At 43.7% G+C, this 16,997-nt stretch overlaps 2 non-coding genes across 2 annotated transcripts; both read left to right on the top strand.

The window, feature by feature from the left end:
• The first annotated feature begins 14,105 nt into the window (after positions 1-14,105).
• Positions 14,106-14,219, top strand: LOC140265916 (U5 spliceosomal RNA). The gene has a single exon (XR_011906598.1). It is a non-coding gene; the product is annotated as a U5 spliceosomal RNA (small nuclear RNA).
• A 308-nt stretch (positions 14,220-14,527) lies between these two features.
• Positions 14,528-14,711, top strand: LOC140320597 (U2 spliceosomal RNA). The gene has a single exon (XR_011918430.1). It is a non-coding gene; the product is annotated as a U2 spliceosomal RNA (small nuclear RNA).
• The last annotated feature ends 2,286 nt before the right edge of the window (positions 14,712-16,997 follow it).

Below are 16,997 nucleotides of genomic sequence, written 5' to 3'. Positions count from 1 at the left end.
CCTATATCACTTATGGGGAGAGTTACAACCATTAAAATGATGATACTACCAAAAGTTAATTATTTGTTCTCAATGATCCCCATAAAACCATCTGCTACTTGGTTTAAGTCACTAGATTCTTGCATCTCCAAATTTCTGTGGAAAAACAAACCACCACGTATTAGTTTAAAAACCCTACAGAAGACCAAGGACTGTGGTGGATTAGATTTACCTAATTTTCAGCACTATTCCTTAGCCAATAGGTTACAGTATATATCAAAATGGTTTAAACCTAGCCCAATAGATGAACCATGGATAAATGTAGAACAAGCATTGTGTGATAATCTGGAAATCTCTGACCTGCCACTTATTAGTCAAAACGTAAAACATCACAAATGTTTCAAAAGCATTAACATCAGCACCTCTCTGACAGCCTGGTGGGAATTTCTTAAAATAACAAAGTCTTCAATTGTCCCATGTAAGCTTACACCCATCTGGAACAATCCTGACATACTGCAAAACAAAAAAATGCTAAACTTTACTCTGTGGAAGATCAAAGGAATCAAACATCTGGAACATATAATCCAAAATGGAAATTTTATTTCATTTGATGAGCTCATATCACAACACGAGATAGGCAGCAATAAATTCCTAGAATATCAACAACTTAAGTCTATAATAACAAAGAAATATATCCCCCACCAACCAGACTTACAACTCCCGACTAGGGTAGCAGAATTTCTAAGCATCTGCACCCCAAAACTACTATCAAAAATATATAAATTATTGTCTAAAATAGATGACACAATGTCTCTACCGTCCTCAAAATGGGAGGCAGATTTATCCATCAGTTCTAGTCATAGCTTCTGGCCACAAATATGTTTGAACACCTTTAGAATGACTCAGAATTCTAATTTACAGCTCATACAATACAAAATCCTTCATAGAACACACTATACAGGACAAAGGATGTTCAGGATGGGTCTAACACACTCAAACATCTGCTCACATTGCACAGATAACACACCTGATGATTATGCACACGCTTTGTGGTTCTGTGCGCCTGTCCAGAAGTTCTGGCTTGAAGTCTGTGCGGACCTATCAACATGGCTAAAGTGTAGCATCCCTGCATGCCCCACACTGTGCATACTGGGTGACTTAGACAACATCAACATGGAAATTAACTCAGCACACATGGTTCTCACAGTGTTATGTATCGCAAAGAAAACTATTCTCATGAACTGGAAAGCGAAGAACAATCTGTGTATTAACCAGTTTAGAAATTTTCTTTTAGATTATATTAGCATGGAAACAATGTCTGCCTCCTCAAAACATCAATTGGCTGAATTTCATTCTCTCTGGTCCCCTCTGATTAGCTTTATCACTTAGTGGTGGTGGTGGGTTGCTGTCCCGTCGCTCTGGGCGGTTGGGTGTGTGCTGGGGGGGGCTGTGTGGCTTCGGGCGTCTGGTGGTCTCTCGGGTCGTGGGGACCGGGTTGGTCATTGCTGGGGGGGACTGTGTGTCAGGCTTGGAGGGCAGTTTTGGGGGCTTGCGGGTGGGACTGTCTTGCGGTGTGGGGCGGGGTCCCTTAGAGGCCTTGGGGTGGTGGCTGCTGGCTCTATGCCGGGTGGCTGGGCCGCTCCGGCATGGGTGGTGGTGCTGGGCCTGGGCCCTGGTGGCTGGGCGCTGCCTTGCGCCCGGGGGGGGGGGGCCCTGCCTGTGCCTGGGGGGGCTGGGTTGTCCTGGACGCGCCACAGTATGGGTGGGTTGGTGCAGGTCCTGGTGCCGGGCTTGTTGCTCTGGGACCTCCAAGGTGTCCGCAGATGGTTGTTTTTTTTTTCAGGGTGTTGGGGCGTGCGGTGGGGGGGGGCGGTGCTTTTCCCCTGTTGGGGGGGTGGGTGGGGGGGCCTGGGTGATGGTCTGGGTGATGGTGGGTCTTAGGCCCGGGCTGCTGCGACTGGTGTGACCGGGTGGTTTGTTTGTTTGTCTGTTTGTTTTTTGTTGTTGTTTGTTTGTTGTTTGTAGAGGTCCTCCGGGGTGGGGTGGGGTGGGGCGGGATGGGTACCTTCTGGGGGTACAGTAGCTCCCGCAATATGGTCGCTGCAGGCCCCGAGCCTGGTGGACATCAGCCCCTCCTGCCCTGTGTTGGCTCCCAGGTAGCGGGGATGCCTATTGCAGCCAGTCCCTGGCTGCCTTCTCCGGGGGAGAGTAGCTCCCCCCGGTGTATATCCCCATACCCCTCTCCCTTCTGGCTCCTGTACACAGCACACACTCACACATGAAGGGTTTTGGGGCCGTGTGTGTTCGGTGGGGTGTAGTGGATGGGGCCACGTAGGTGGTCCCCTTCGGTTGCACTCTGCAGTTCCCCGCCCCTGTTTTAATTACACCTTAGACATTACTACTTATCAAACACACACTCACACACACACATTAGGTCTTGGGGGGTGGTTACACTGAGTGGCATCTGGTGGGCGGGGCTCTTTGGGTATGTAGGCTGCCCAGAGGGCCGCGCTCCCAGTCCTACAAGTTTGGCTACCCCTCAATTTTATCGCTCACTATTAGAAAATATTGAAGAGCCAGAAGGGTGAGGGGAGGGGTCTTCTTCCCACACCCCTGCTTCCTGGTTGCTGCTCGAGGCGGGAGGGGCCAAGAGGATTAATTAATTGTTCTGCTGGTTCGGGGTCTGTGGTGGCTGGGGGGCTGCTGGCCCCCTGGTGTGCCCGCTGCACTACACCCCAGCGGAGTTGAGGGAGGGAGGACGTGTGGATGTATGGGACGTGAAAGTGTGTGTGGTAATGATTGGGCCTGGATCTGGGACTTGCTGTCGCCTGGCCTGGCCTGGCCTGCCTGTGCTTCTCCCGATGGGGGGGCGGCATTGCCTCTCTCCGCTGCTCGCGACTTCACCCACCTGTGGGCACGTCTTGGCTCCCAGGGCACTTGGCCAGGGGTGCTGGGGCAGGCGCTGACCCACTGCGTGGCTGTCTGGGGCACTTGGCCCTCCTGGGTATTGGGTGGGGCCTCTGCCGGGGGGTTTGGGGGCGCTCGGGCTCCCGGGGCCCGGGTCCAGTGCACGGCCCATGTCTGGGCGGCTGGGACCTGGCGGGGTCGGTGGGCTGTTGCCCCTGGCTCTCTGAGGGCCTCTGCCCTATGCTTATGGGGGCTCTATCCGGGGGCTTCCTCTGCCGTCTTCTGGGTGGATGCGTGGTTGTCCCTGCGGTGGGCTTCCTGGGTTCTGTGCTCCGTGGGGGCTGCTGGTGGCCTGGGTCTTGTGGCCCTCTCTGCCTGCTTCTGATTGCTGGGGGGGGGGCTGTGGATTGTGGCCCTGTACACTTATACACTCATAACTAACCACGGTTACCATGTAGATCCTGTGCCATGGGTGTTGCATGTTCTCACACACACACACACACACACACATTCATTAGCCCAGTAGCATGCTCGCTAAGCAGTTGATGTGTTATCATGTCGTCTCAGGTCATCTATCCACAGCTGTGTTGTATGCGATTACCGCTTCTTGTGCTTGTTTTTGTTTGTTTGTGTGTTTGTTTTTTCTCTGCTTGTCTGCTTTCAGGTGCTCCTGGTGGCGCTAAGGCTGTATTCCCCTCAGAGGCCATGGATTGTTGTCTGTTTTGTTTTTTACAGGTGTAGCAGCTGGTTGTCTGGTTTTTGTTTCTATTTTTGTTCTGTTTCCTCTTCTTTCCTCTTCTTCTTTCCTTGTCCCCCGGTCCGGTTCAGTTCTATTACATGTTATATATTGTAAACAAAAATAAATAAATGGGCATCAAGGGGAGCTTTACATTTATAAAACTTCCCTTGGCAAAGCAAATCTGTTTGGCATCAAAGGTATTCAGACTACATTTCTGCTGCCATAATGCTGAACAGGACAAGGGAAAAAAAAAAAAAAAAAAAAAAAAAAAAAAAAAAAAAAAAGAGTATAAGTTGAAGAGTTTGTGAATAAAGGTGTGCGCACACATAGTGTGCTGTACGAAAATAGGCAGGGAGCAATGCCGGCTGGGGTATATGTTCTTGTATGTTGTCTGACTGTTTGATTTGAATGTGTTGTGTAAGTGTCCTGTTGAATGTTACATGTTTGGGCTTTGACACGCTTCACTGTGGTTGTTAACTGTGTGGTGTGTCCTAAAATGTTATATGTTTGGGCTGTGTGACATGCTTAATGCTTGTCAGTAGCTACCCACTTATTCATATATAGCAACTGACAACATAAGAAGTCCGGACATACTTTGATAGTAGTTGTAGAAGTATCCTTATTGATAATAGATCACTAATTCATAGTGATAGAACAGTAGATGAACAGGTGCTTGCACATGTCTCACGAAAATAAAATGGGTGTATGATTGCTGACGGCAGAGCAATACTGCCAAACTTATGAGTTCTTGTGGCAAACTTGATTCAGTGTCTTGACGTGTATACGCTGTTTCGCTGACTTGATTGTCACAAGAAACAAAGTGTGTTTGATAAGATCCGACCATTTTATTACGGGAGGATCAGTATGTATGGATTCTGATGTGACTGATAAACCCATTCGTATCTTAAGCATAATCTAATACGTGAGACAACGCCCTGGCACACAATCAAAAAAAAAAGAGAGAGCGGTTTTGTGTCCCCACAGTCCATAATGTAGAAAAGAGAGAAAAAAGCCTTTCTGATTTGGTGTGTGTGCTCATAGTGCAGAGTATAGAGAAAAGAGAGAAAAGAAAGCCGTTTTGGTGTCACTGGTGTTGTGACTTACACACACACATTTCTGAATTGAGAAAAGAAATTATTTTAGAGGAAGCAGTAGAGTTTAGATCCCACATTTGTTGATAGGCATTCATTTATTTCTTCACTTCTGATGAAGTTTCAACAATAAACAACAAACTTTGTATTATGAGAAAGAACCAGACTCATTCTTCAGGAATCCGAAAATAAGCACGAATTCGGATTCTCCTATAAAACGAATTAATTAACTCAAACCAAGTTAAGACTGCTTTGTCCTTCATATTTATTCATGTCTAATCAAGTTTCAACGATAAACAACGTTGTACTTTGTAGAATGAGAAAGAACTTCTTCAGCAATAAGCATCTCTCGACATATGACGAAATACAGATTTTGCTATAAAATTAATTTCTTCTATCAGCGTGACTTAAAACTGTTTGTCCTCCTTATTTATCCACTTCAAATCAAGTTTCAACAATTAAAAAAAAATTGTAGTTTGAGAAAGAACAACTTAATCTTCAGCAATCAGTATAAAAAGAGGGTAAAAAAAGGTGCAAATGCCAACCATACATCGCTAAAAGGTGGAGCGGAAGTATTCAGCTGCAAGTAGGTGTGAATGTTCGACCATAATTTGTAAAAAGTGGGTAAGAAAAGGTTCGAATGCCCGACTAAATATTAACAAAAGCGGGTGGAGAGGTCTTCGGATGAGAGTGGGTGAGAATTTCCTACCATACAAGTATGGTGGAGAGGAAGCTGTGATTGGCCGACAATAGTAAAAAGCAGGTGAGAAAAGGTGCGAATGTCAAAACATACATGATCAAAACAGGGAGCGGAGGTGTTTGGCTGCAACAAGGTGTGAATGTCCACCCATAATTAATGAAAAACGGGCAACAAGTAGGTTCGAATGCCCAACCATACATCATCAAAAGCAGGAGTGGATGTGTTCGGCTTCAAGAAGGTATGAATGTCCATCAATAATTGCTATAAAACATGAAAGAAAATTTTCGAATATCAAACCGCACATAATCATAAGCGGGAGAGGAGGTGTTCAGCTGCAAGAAGGTGTGAATATCCACCCATAATTACTGAAAAATGGGTAAGAAAAGGTGCGAATGCCCAACCATACATCATCAAAAGCAGGAGTGGATGTGTTCGGCTACAAGAAGGTTTGAATGTCCGACCGTAGTTTGTAAAAAGCGGGTAAGAACAGGTTTGTATGCCCGACTGTACACAATCAAAAGAGGGAGCGGAGTTGTTCAGCTACAAGAAGGTGTGAAAGTCCGACCATGGTTTGTAAAAAGCGGGTAAGAACAGGTTCGTATGCCCGAATATACACCATCAAATGCGGGAGCGGAGGTGTTCGGCTGTGAGTAGGTGTGAATCTCCAACCATAATTGCTGAAAAATGTGTTAGAAAAGGTAAGAATGCCGGTCCATACATCATCAAAAGCGGGAGAGGTGGTGTTCGGCTGCAAGTAGGTGTGAATGTCCAGCCATAATTACTCACAAATGGGTAAGAAAAGGTAGTATTGCCAGACCATACATGATCAAAACAGGGAGCGGAGGTGGTTAAGCTGCAAGAAGGTGTTAATGTCCGACTAAAGTTTGTAAAAAGCGGGTAAGAAAAGGTGCGAATGCCCGACAATGTATGATCAAAAGAGGGAGCGGAGGTTTTCGGCTGAAAGAAGGTCTGAATGTCCAACCATAATTTGTAAAAACCGGGGAAGAAAAGGCTCGAAAGCCCGACTATACACCATCAAAAGCTGGAGCGGAGGTGTTCAGCTGCAAGAAGGTCTGAATGTCCATCAATAATTGCTAGAAAACATGAAAGAGAATTTTCGAATATCAAACCGCACATGATAATAAGCGGGAGAGGAGGTGTTCAGCTGCAAGAAGGTGTGAATGTCCACCCATAATTACTGAAAAATGGGTAAGAAAAGGTGCGAATTCCCAACCATACATCATCAAATGCACGAGTGGATGTGTTCGGCTACAAGAAGGTTTGAATGTCCGACCATAGTTTGTAAAAAGCGGGTAAGAAAAGGTTCGAATGCCCAAACATACACCATCAAAAGAGGGAGCGGAGGTGTTCCGCTGTAAGAAGGTGTGAATGTCCGACCATAGTTGGTAAAAAGCGGGTAAGAAAAGGTTAAAATACCCGACTGTACACAATCAATAGCGGGAGCGGAGTTGTTCGGCTACTAAAAGGTGTGAAAGTCCGACCCTGGTTTTAAAAAGCGGGTAAGAAAAGGTTCGAATGCCCAAACATACACCATCAAAAGAGGTAGCGGAGGTGTTCCGCTGTAAGACGGTGTGAATGTCCGATCATAGTTGGTAAAAAGCGGGTAAGAAAAGGTTAAAATACCCGACTGTACACAATCAAAAGTGGGAGCGGAGTTGTTCAGCTAAGAGAAGGTGTGAAAGTCCGACCATGGTTTGTAAAAAGCAGTTAAGAAAAGGTTCGAATATCTAACCACACATAATCAAAAGCGGGAGCAGAGCTGTTCGACTGCAAGTAGGTGTGAATGTCAGAGAATAATTTGCAAAAAGCTGATGAGAAAGGGTGAGAAATCCCGACTATACACCATCAAATGCGGTAGCGGAGTTGTTCGGCTGTGAGTAGGTGTGATTCTCCAACCATAATTGCTGAAAAATGTGTTAGAAAAGGTAAGAATGCCATACATCATCAAAAGCGGGAGAGGTGGTGTTCGGCTGCAAGAAGGTGTGAATATCCACCCATAATTACTGAAAAATGGGTAGGAAAAGATGCGAATGTCCAACCATAAATCATCAAAAGCAGGAGTGGAGTTGTTCAGCTACAAGAAGGTATGAAAGTCCAACCATGGTTTGTAAAAAGCGGGTAAGAGAAGGTTCGAATACCCGAATATATACCATCAAAAGCGGAAGCGGAGGTGTTCGGCTGCAAGAAGGTGTGAACGTCCGACCAAAGTTTGTAAAAAGCAGTTAAGAAAAGGTTTGAATATCCAACCGAACATAATCAAAAGCGGGAGCAGAGCTGTTCGACTGCAAGTAGGTGTGAATGTCAGATCATAATTGCTGAAAAATGTGATAGAAAAGACTAGAATGCCGGACAATACATCATCAAAAGCGGGAGAAGTGGTTTTTCGGCTGCAAGTAGGTGTGAATGTCCAGCCATAATTACTCACAAACGGGGGAAGAAAAGGTAGTATTTCCAGACCACACATGATCAAAACAGGGAATGGAGGTGGTTCAGCTGCAAGGTGTGAATGTCTGAGTAAAGTTTGTAAAAACCGTGTAAGACAAGGGGCGAATGCCCGACAATGTATGATCAAAAGAGGGAGCGGAGGTTTTCGGCTGCAAGGTCTGAATGTCCAACCACAATTTGTAAAAATCGGGGAAGAAAAGGCTCGAAAGCCCAACTATACACCATCAAAAGCGGGAGCAGAGGTGTTCAGGTGCAAGAAGGTCTGAATGTCCGACCAAAAATTACTGAAAAATCGGTAAGAAAAGGTGCGAATGCCAAATCATACATCATCAAAAGCAGGAGCGGATGTGTTCGGCTACAAGACGGTTTGAATGTCCAACCATAGTAAGTAATAGGCGGGTAAGAAAAGGCTCGAATGCCCGACTATATACCATCAAAAGCGGAAGCGGAGGTGTTCGGCTGCAAGACGGTGTGAACGTCCGACCAAAGTTTGTAAAAAGCAGTTAAGAAAATGTTCGAATATCCAACCAAACATAATCAAAAGCGGGAGCAGAGCTGTTCGACAGCAAGTAGGTGTGAATGTCAGATCATAATTTGCAAAAAGCTGTTGAGAAAGGTTGAGAATGCCCGACTATACACTATCAAATGTGGGAGCGGAGGTGTTCGTCTGTGAGTAGGTGTGAATGTCCGACCATAATTGCTGAAAAATGTGTTAGAAAAGGTAAGAATGCCGGACCATATATCATCAAAAGCGGGAGAGGTTGTGTTCGGCTGCAAGTAGGTGTGAATGTCCAGCCATAATTACTCACAAACGGGTAAGAAAAGGTACTATTGCCAGACCATATATGATCAAAACAGGGAGCGGAGGTGGTTCAGCTGCAAGAAGGTTTGAATGTCCGACTAAAGTTTGTAAAAAGCGGGTAAGACAATGTGTGAATGCCCAACAATGTATGATCAAAAGAGGAGCGGAGGTTTTCGGCTGCAAGAAGGTCTGAATGTCCACCCATAATTACTGAAAAATGGGTAAGAAAAGGTGCGAAAGCCCAACCGCACATGATCATAAGTGGATGAGAAGGTGTTCGACTGCAAGTAGGTGTGAATGTAAGATCATAATTTGTAAAAAGCGGGTAAGAAAAGGTAAGAATTATCAAACCATAAATTATCAAAAGAGGCAGCAGAGTTTCGGCTGGTATTTATCAATGTCTAGATAGATTTCAACAAAAAACAACGTTGTACTTTGCAGTAAAAGAAAGTGCAAATCAAAAGTTTTAGGAATCCGAGAATAAGCTTATTTTCATGAGTTCTGCACGATTTCGGATTTTATGTATAAAATGAATTCCTTCACGCAAACTAAGTTAACACTGCTTTGTCCTTCATATGTACCCATTTCTACATATATTTCAAGCATAAACTTCCTCATACTACCCTGAATGAGAAAGAGCCACACTTGTGATTAAGCCATACGCCCCTTTTGAGGAGTTCTGCATGGTTTGGGATTTTATCTATAAAATTAATTCCTTCACTCAAACTATGTTAAAACGGCTTTTACCTTCATATTTATCAATGTCTCGATAGATTTAAACAAAAAAACAACGTTGTACTTTGCAATAAAAGAAAGAGCAAATCAAAAGTTTTAGGAATCCGAGAATAAGCTTATTTTCATGAGTTCTGCACGATTTCGGATTTTATGTATAAAATTAATTCATTCACTCAAACCAAGTTAAAACTGCTTTTTCCTTCATATTTATCAATGTCTAGATCGACTTCAACAAAGAACAACATTGTATTTTGCAGTAGAAGAAAGAGCAAAACTGAAGGATCAGGAATCCGAGAATAAGCTTCTTTTCATACGTTTTGCATGATTTGGGATTTTATGTATAAAATGAATTCCTTCACTCAAACTAAGTTAACACTGCTTTGTCCTTCATATGTACCCATTTCTACATATATTTCAAGCATAAACTTCCTCATACTACCCTGAATGAGAAAGAGCCACACTTGTGATTAAGCCATACGCCCCTTTTGAGGAGTTCTGCACGATTTCGGATTTTATGTATAAAATGAATTCATTCACTCAAACCAACTTAAAACTGCTTTTTCATTCATATTTATCAATGTCTAGATCGACTTCAACAAAGAACAACATTGTATTTTGCAGTAGAAGAAAGAGCAAAACTGAAGGATCAGGAATCCGAGAATAAGCTTATTTTCTTATGGGCAAGTGGGAAGTGCTTTGTCCTTCATATTTATCAATGTGTAGATGGATTTCAACTTCTTCTACTGCAAAGTCCAATGTTTTTCTTTGTTGAAGTCGATCTAGACATTGATGAATATGGAAGGACAAAGCAGTTTTAACTTGGTTTGAGCAAAGCAATTCATTTTATAGCAAAATCCGAAATCGTGCAGAACTCATGAAAGCAGGCTTATACTCGGATTCCTGAAACTTTAGATTTGCTCTTTCTTTTACTGCAAAGTACAACGTTGTTTTTTTGTTTAAATCTTTCTAGACATGGTAAATATGAAGGACAAATCAGTTTTAACATAGTTTGAGTGAAGTAATGCATTTTATAAGCAAAATCCCAAATCATGCAGAACTCACGAAAAGCTTTTTCTCGCTTTTCACTGCTTTTTACAAACTTTGGTCGGACGTTCACACCTTCTTGCATCCGAACACCTCCGCTTCCGCTTTTGATGATGTATATTCGGGCAATCGAACCTTTTATTACCCGTTTTTTACAAACCATTGTTGGACTTTCACACCTTCTTGTAGCCGAACACCACTTCTCCCGCTTTTGATGATGTATGGTCCAGTATTCTTACCTTTTCTAACACATTTTTCTGCAATTATGGTCGGACATTCACACCTACTCACAGCTGGACACCTCCGCTCCCGCTTTTGATCATACAATGTCGGGACATCGCTCCTTGTCTTACCAGCTTTTTACAAACTTTAGTCAAACATTCACACCTTCTTGCAGCTGAACACCTCCGCTCCCGCTTTTGATGATGTATAGTCGGGCTTTCGAGCCTTTTCTTACCCGGTTTTTACAAATTATGGTTGGACATTCAGACCTTGCAGCCGAACCCCTCCGCTCTCTTTTGATCATACATTGTCGGGCATTCGCACCTTTTCTTACCCGCCTTTTACAAACTTTAGTCGGACATTAACACCTTCTTGCAGCTTAACCACCTCCGCTCCCTGTTTTGATCATGTATGGTCTGGCAATACTACCTTTTCTTACCCATTTGTGAGTAATTATGGCTGGACATTCACAGCTACTTGCAGCCGAACACCACCTCTCCCGCTTTTGATGATGTATGGACCGGCATTCTTACCTTTTCTAACACATTTTTCAGCAATTATGGTTGGAGATTCACACCTACTCACAGCCGAACACCTCCGCTCCCGCATTTGATGGTGTATATTCGGGCATACGAACCTGATCTTACCCGCTTTTTACAAACCATGGTCGGACTTTCACACCTTCTTGTAGCTGAACAACTCCGCTCCCTCTTTTGATTGTGTACAGTCGGGCATACAAACCTGTTCTTACCCGCTTTTTACAAACTATGGTCGGACATTCAAACCTTCTTGTAGCCGAACACATCCACTCCTGCTTTTGATGATGTATGGTTGGGCATTCGCACCTTTTCTTACCCATTTTTCAGTAATTATGGGTGGATATTCACACCTTCTTGCAGCGGAACACCTCCTCTCCCGCTTATGATTATGTGCGGTTTGATATTCGAAAATTTTCTTTCATGTTTTATAGCAATTATTGATGGACATTCATACCTTCTTGAAGCCGAACACATCCACTCCTGCTTTTGATGATGTATGGTTGGGCATTCGAACCTACTTGTTGCCCGTTTTTCATTAATTATGGGTGGACATTCACACCTTGTCGCAGCCAAACACCTCCGCTCCCTGTTTTGATCATGTATATTTTGACATTTGCACCTTTTCTCACCTGCTTTTTACTATTGTCGGCCAATCACAGCTTCCTCTCCACCATACTTGTATGGTAGGAAATTCTCACCCACTCTCATCCGAAGACCTCTCCTCCCGCTTTTGTTAATATTTAGTCGGGCATTCGAACCTTTTCTTACCCACTTTTTACAAATTATGGTCGAACATTCACACCTACTTGCAGCTGAATACTTCCGCTCCACCTTTTAGTGATGTATGGTTGGCATTTGCACCTTTTGTTACCCTCTTTTTATACTGATTGCTGAAGATTAAGTTGTTCTTTCTCAAACTACAATTTTTTTTTAATTGTTGAAACTTGATTTGAAGTGGATAAATAAGGAGGACAAACAGTTTTAAGTCACGCTGATAGAAGAAATTAATTTTATAGCAAAATCTGTATTTCGTCATATGTCGAGAGATGCTTATTGCTGAAGAAGTTCTTTCTCATTCTACAAAGTACAACGTTGTTTATCGTTGAAACTTGATTAGACATGAATAAATATGAAGGACAAAGCAGTCTTAACTTGGTTTGAGTTAATTAATTCGTTTTATAGGAGAATCCGAATTCGTGCTTATTTTCGGATTCCTGAAGAATGAGTCTGGTTCTTTCTCATAATACAAAGTTTGTTGTTTATTGTTGAAACTTCATCAGAAGTGAAGAAATAAATGAATGCCTATCAACAAATGTGGGATCTAAACTCTACTGCTTCCTCTAAAATAATTTATTTTCTCAATTCAGAAATGTGTGTGTGTAAGTCACAACACCAGTGACACCAAAACGGCTTTCTTTTCTCTCTTTTCTCTATACTCTGCACTATGAGCACACACACCAAATCAGAAAGGCTTTTTTCTCTCTTTTCTACATTATGGACTGTGGGGACACAAAACCGCTCTCTCTTTTTTTTTTGATTGTGTGCCAGGGCGTTGTCTCACGTATTAGATTATGCTTAAGATACGAATGGGTTTATCAGTCACATCAGAATCCATACATACTGATCCTCCCGTAATAAAATGGTCGGATCTTATCAAACACACTTTGTTTCTTGTGACAATCAAGTCAGCGAAACAGCGTATACACGTCAAGACACTGAATCAAGTTTGCCACAAGAACTCATAAGTTTGGCAGTATTGCTCTGTCGTCAGCAATCATACACCCATTTTATTTTCGTGAGACGTGCAGGCACCTGTTCATCTACTGTTCTATCACTATGAATTAGTTTATCTATTATCAATAAGGATACTTCTACAACTACTATCAAAGTATGTCCAGACTTCTTATGTTGTCAGTTGCTATATATGAATAAGTGGGTAGCTACTGACAAGCATTAAGCATGTCACACAGCCCAAACATATAACATTTCAGGACACACCACACAGTTAACAACCACAGTGAAGTGTCAAAGCCCAAACATTTAACAGGACACTTACACAACACATTCAAATCAAACAGTCAGACAACATACAAGAACATATACCCCAGCCGGCATTGCTCCCTGCCTATTTTCCTACAGCTCACTATGTGTGCGCACACCTTTATTCACAAACTCTTCAACTTATACTCTTTTACCGAAGCTGCTACGGCTCGATTGGCCGAATACCCTTAGATCCTATTTCGGTGAATTTGACATCTGCCTTACATGTAACAGATTAGCGGTTTAGCAGTTTTAATTTAGTTTGAGTGAAGGAATTCATTTAATAGCAAAATCCGAAATCGTGAAGCACTCATGAAAGTAAGCTTATTCTCGGATTCCTGAAACTTTAGATTTGCTCTTTCTGTTACTGCAAAGTACAACGTTGTTTTTTTTGTTTAAATCTTTCTAGACATGGTAAATATGAACGACAAAGCAGTTTTAACATAGTTTGAGTGAAGGAATTCATTTTATAGATAAAATCCCAAGAGTCTGCAGAGAAAAGAGAGTGAATGCGAAGCAGACTTTAACACGGCTATGGGAGCGAGCCGAGTGTCGGCTAACCGGGAGAATTGCTTGAAAGAAACGCGACACCGAATGAGCGGTCAGAACAAAGCCTCAATACGGGATTCTCGTGGTGTTTTTGTTGCTGCCTTGTCTTTTGCATAGAGCAAAAGACAAGGCAGCCATCGAATAGGGCCCGATTGTTCCTACTTGGTCAGCCGAGGAGCAAGGGGGGGGGGGGGGGGGGGGGGGGCAAGCGTCTCAACCAAGCAAAGCTCACCATGGGGAAGGTGGCTATACCAACCAGCCTGATGCCCTGCTCCCGCAGTGACGGATAATCGTACTCTGGTTTCTCTTCATAACATACAAGTCTTTCGCCTTTTACTAAAGACTTCCGTGGAGAGCAGCACTAATGAGTTGTTTCTATTATTGGCAGGCTTTACCTTTGCGGGTGAAGCCCTTTCTGTCTGTGCAAAAGAAATCTTGCTACTTTGCAGAGTGACTTCTCTGAGTAGAGTCGCCTTACTTGTTGCGACTGTGCCGATGTTCGAAGCTGGAGTGCAAAGTTGTTGCTTGAATGGTGCTTGCTGGAGCATGCGGGAGTGCAAAGTTATATCATTTAAAAGGGCTGAAGAGTGCTCAGTGCAGCGGGTGGGCGGAGGTGCAACGTGACACTCTGGCCACCTATGGCCATAAAAAGAACACTGCTACAAGTGCGCATTGTGCCAGCAAGGGCCCTCGGACCTGAAACAGTAGACAGTTATCGATTCTCGGCCTTTTGGCTAAGATCAAGTGTAGTATCTGTTCTTATCAGTTTAATATGTCCTCTATACGAGGACAACATATTAAATGGATTTTTAAGAATAGGAGTTGAAAAAGAAGCTTGCTCCGTTCACTCCAAGCCTCGACCCGGTACTGCAGTGCCGCTGGGAACGGTGCGCTCTCCTCTGCTCTTGTGAAAAAGCAAACAGCGGTGCAGGATGGAAGTTTCAGGGAGCCCAAGATGAAACTTTCTTTTAATCTGCTGAGAAAAGAGAGTGAATGCGAAGTGGACTTTAACACGGCTCTGGGAGCGAGCCGAGTGCGGGCTAACCGGGAGAATTGCTTGAAAGAAACGCGACACCGAATGAGTGGTCTGAACAAAGCCTCAATACGGTGTTCCCGTGGTGTTTGTGGCTGCCTTGTCTTTTGCACAGAGTAAAAGACAAGGCAGCCATCGAATAGATTGTTTCTACTTGGTCAGCCGAGGAGCAGGGGGGGGGGGGGGGGGGGGGGGGGGGGGGGGGGGGGGCAAGCGTCTCAACCAAGCAAAGCTCACCAAGTAGGAACAATCGGGCCCTTTTCGATGGCTGCAACACCTGAAAGAGATATTGATGCGAGACCCGATCAAATGCTTTTTCAAAGTCTAAATTTAAGATGACAAGCCGGGTGTTTCTGTCTCTAGCGTAATCAATGATGTCTCCAATCAGTACGAGGCTGTCGGTGAGTTGTCTCCCTGAGATGGCACAAGCTTGGTCTGGGTGAATTACCTCCTCTAAAACAGAGGACATCCGTCAAAAACCTTGCTAAAAAGTTTACAGTCAAAGTTTAAAAGTGTGATGGGCCTCCAATTCTTTAGGTCAGTCTTATCATTTTTTTTATAAAGTAGAGTCACTATTCCCACTCTAAAACTGTCAGGCAGTCGGTCGAGTTTTTCAAAATCTTTAAAAACATCTAAAATGTCTGATGATAAAAGGTCCCAATAGGTCAGATAGGTAAGAAAAGGTTAGAATGCCCGACTATATATTAACAAAAGCGGGAGGAGAGGTCTTCGGATGAGAGTGGGTGAGAATTTCCAACCATAATCTATAAAATACGGTGAAAAAAAATATATGAATGCCTCATAAAACACTAAAAGCGGAAGTGTTCGGCTGCAAGAAGGTGTGAATGTCCGACTATATTTGGTGAAAAGCAGGTGAAGCAAGGTCTGAATGCCCAACCTTACATCATCAAAAGCGAGATCAGAGGTGTTTGGCTGCAAGAAGGCCATAGTTTGCCAAAAGCGGGTAAGGTGCGAATGTCCGACTAAATATCAACAAAATTTGGGGCGGAGGTCTTCGGATGCAAGTGGGTGTGAATGTCCGACTATATTTGGTGAAAAGCAGGTGAAGCAAGGTCTGAATGCCCAACCTTACATCATCAAAAGCGAGATCAGAGGTGTTTGGCTGCAAGAAGGCCATAGTTTGCCAAAAGCGGGTAAGGTGCGAATGTCCGACTAAATATCAACAAAATTTGGGGCGGAGGTCTTCGGATGCAAGTGGGTGTGAATGTCCGACTATATTTGGTGAAAAGCAGATGAAGCAAGGTCTGAATGCCCAACCTTACATCATCAAAAGCGAGATCAGAGGTGTTTGGCTGCAAGAAGGCCATAGTTTGCCAAAAGCGGGTAAGGTGCAAATGACCGACTAAATATCAACAAAAGTGGGGGCGGAGGTCTTCGGATGCAAGTGGGTGTGAATATCCCACCATACAAGTATGGTGGAGAGGAAGCTGTGAATGGCCGACCATAGTAAAAGGCGGGTGAGAGAAGGTGCGAATGTAAAACCATACATAATCAAAACAGGGAGCGGAGGTGTTCTGCTCTAAGAAGGTGTGAATGTCCAACCATAGTTGGTAAAAAGCGGGTAAGAAAAGGTTGAAATACCCGACTGTACACAATCAATAGCGGGAGCGGAGTTGTTCGGCTACTAAAAGGTGTGAAAGTCCGACCATGGTTTGTAAAAAGCGGGTAAGAAAAGGTGCGAATGCCCGACAATGTATGATCAAAAGAGGGAGTGGAGGTTTTCGGCTGCAAGAAGGTCTGAATGTCCAACCATAATTTGTAAAAACCGGGGAAGAAAAGGCTCGAAAGCCCGACTATACACCATCAAAAGTGGGAGCGGAGGTGTTCAGCTGCAAGACGGTCTGAATGTCCATCAATAATTGCTAGAAAACATGAAAGAAAATTTTCGAATATCAAACTGCACATGATCATAAGCGGGAGAGGAGGTGTTCAGCTGCAAGAAGGTGTGAATGTCTACCCATAATTACTGAAAAATGGGTAAGAAAAGGTGCGAATGCCTAACCATACATCATCAAAAGAGGGAGCGGAGGTGTTCCGCTGTAAGACGGTGTGAATGTCCGACCATAGATGGTAAAAAGCGGGTAAGAAAAGGTTAAATTACCCGACTGTACACAATCAAAAGAGGGAGCG

The sequence above is a fragment of the Leuresthes tenuis genome, unplaced genomic scaffold (genome assembly GCF_036924035.1).
Source record: "Leuresthes tenuis unplaced genomic scaffold, fLeuTen1.0.hap1 SCAF_12, whole genome shotgun sequence".
In the NCBI taxonomy this organism is placed as follows: domain Eukaryota; kingdom Metazoa; phylum Chordata; class Actinopteri; order Atheriniformes; family Atherinopsidae; genus Leuresthes; species Leuresthes tenuis.
The sequence above is the reverse complement of the archived record's forward strand: the minus strand, read 5'-3'. Positions and strand labels throughout refer to the sequence as shown.